The 2,342-nt window shown below is 52.1% G+C and overlaps 1 protein-coding gene across 5 annotated transcripts in view; it reads right to left on the reverse strand.

Annotated features, from left to right (window-relative positions):
• DLGAP4 (discs large homolog associated protein 4) overlaps positions 1 to 2,342 on the reverse strand; it is a 118,595-nt gene that overhangs the window by 76,392 nt on the left and 39,861 nt on the right. The window lies entirely within an intron of this gene.

Genomic DNA, 2,342 nt, shown 5'->3' on the forward strand with positions numbered 1-2,342 from the left:
TTCCGGCTGATCTCATCTGAACTCGTGGCTTAAACACCACCTATACCTGACAACTCCTAAATTTACATCTTCCGCTCTCTCTCTCTCTCAGATACCCGACGCGTATCTCTAACTGCCTCCTTGACATCTTGCGCTGGTGTCTGGCAGGTCCAAAATCAAATGCTTGTTCTCCTGCCTACTCTGACCTGTTCCCCCTACAAGTTTCCCAGCTCAGCTCATGATGACATCATCCTCCTGCTTGCTCAGGTCAGAAACTTTGGACTCATCCCTGACTCCTCCTTCTCTCACCCCCACATCCTATTCAACAACAAATCCTTTGAAAACAATTCTACCTTCAACATTTCCCAGAACCTCACCACTTCTCACCACATCCACAGCCCTGCTGGGCCAGGTCCCCATCGTCTCTCACCCAGATGACAAGACTCCCATGGCTCTCAGGCTAAAAGTCAATCTTCTTATTCCTCTGACTTCTTGCTTTCCAGACCTCATTTCCTGCCCCTGCTCCCTTGGGCTTCCATTCTGTTCCTTGAACAAGGATCGTTAACTCCCATCTTGGGTTTTGCTCTTACTCATGCATCTGCCTGAAATGCTCTGTCTCCCCTCTGCCCCCACTACACAAACTCTCCTTCACTCCAAACAAACAGGTCTTGGTGCACAGGCCACCCCTGCAGAGAGACCGACCAAAGCAGCCCCTCACCTGCCAGCCCTCTCTGCGGTATCACCTGGGTTTATGTCTAGAACAGCAGGGACAGGGCCTGTCTTTGTCATTGCTCTGTCACTAGCACCCAGCAAGGACACAGTAGAGGCTCAAGAGGCTTTTGCTAAATGAAAGCGTGGCAGAAGGTCTTGAGGGAGCCTAGCAATGATGCAGAAAGTGAGGCAGTTACCGGGCGGTAAGTTTTCAGTTTAAGCCAATCATAGTGATCCTTTATTGAGCACTTACTGTGTACTAGGTGCTTCCCATACATGAGCTCATTTAATCCTCACTGCAGCTCTTCCTGGTGGGGACGGTGGGTGCACCTGGTAGCCAGCCACCAGCATGCCTTCTGGGGATCCCCCCCTCCTGGCTCCTGGTATTTGTGATCTTGTGCACAGCCCTGTCTCCCACACAAGCAGGGCTGACTGTGTAACTAACAGGACACTGTGGAAATGACCGATGTGACTTCTGAGGTAGGTCAGAGCAGACATGCAGCTTCTGCCTTCCTCTCTTGGCTCACCGGCCCTGGGGACAGTCAGCTGCCATGTTGTGAGGACACTCAAGCAGCCCAGAGGAGAGGACCATGTGGGGGAAACTGAAGCCACCTGCTGACAGCCAGCACTGACCTACCTGTCAGCCACCTTGGAAGCAGGTCCTCCAGCCCCAAGTAGGCCCTCAGACGGCTGAAGCCCTGGCTGACAGCTTGACGGCAACCTGGGCCACAACCACCCACAGAGGCTGCTCCTGGGGTCCTGACTCTCAGAAACTGTGTGAGATAATACATGTTTATTGCTTTAAGGTGCTGCCAACTTTTGGTGTAATTTTTATGCAGAAATAGGTAACGAATACACCCATGTTAGAAGACCAAAAGCAGTTCAGATGGCTAACGTCACTTGCTCCAGGCCCCACAGCGGGCAGCGGGTGGAGTCTGGTGTGAATTAATCGGACTCTTAAGCCCACAGCCTTGCTCTCCAGGCGGAGGTTCCAGGATCCTTTTCATTTATGACAGCTCCGTTATCCTGATGGGTCAAGGTCCAAACTGTTTCCAACCTAAGTCTGTGTCCATAGCAACTGTTTGAAAAGCATGACATTCAATTAACTGGTGGTTCTGTCAACAAGATGCCTTGGATTGGGCTGCCTGGGACATGTGACCGGCACTGTCCCCACCTCAGGCCCCCTCCTCCACTTGGAGCCCAATTCCGGTGTCGCCCATCCTGACAGTGAATTCTCAACAAAGGGCCCAGGATGTGGGTGCTGCAGCTCCTTTGGGGTGAAGGGTGCAGATTTGGGGCTGAGGGATCGGTGGGGACAGGCTTGCTTACAGGACTCTTCGAGACTGTGCCGAATTTAAACCTTCCTGGACTCTCCTGAGGCTTCAGAGGTCACCTCCCACCCCCTGCACTCATCTTTGTGTTGCAGACACAGAAAAGACGGGAGAAAACACGGACCTAGAACCTCAGAACACAGGGACTACAGAGGAATTCCTTAAAATTCCCAAAGAGAATCTCTTCACCCTGATCCCTTAAACCCCTTCAAGGTCTTCCCATTACCTCAGGCAAAATGCCAGCCTCCTCACTTGTTACCTCTCTAGCAACCCCAGCTCTTTCCTGCCACAGGGCTTTACATATGCTGTTCCCTCTACCTG

The sequence above is a fragment of the Myotis davidii genome, unplaced genomic scaffold (genome assembly GCF_000327345.1).
Source record: "Myotis davidii unplaced genomic scaffold, ASM32734v1 scaffold38, whole genome shotgun sequence".
Classification (NCBI taxonomy): Eukaryota; Metazoa; Chordata; class Mammalia; order Chiroptera; family Vespertilionidae; genus Myotis; species Myotis davidii.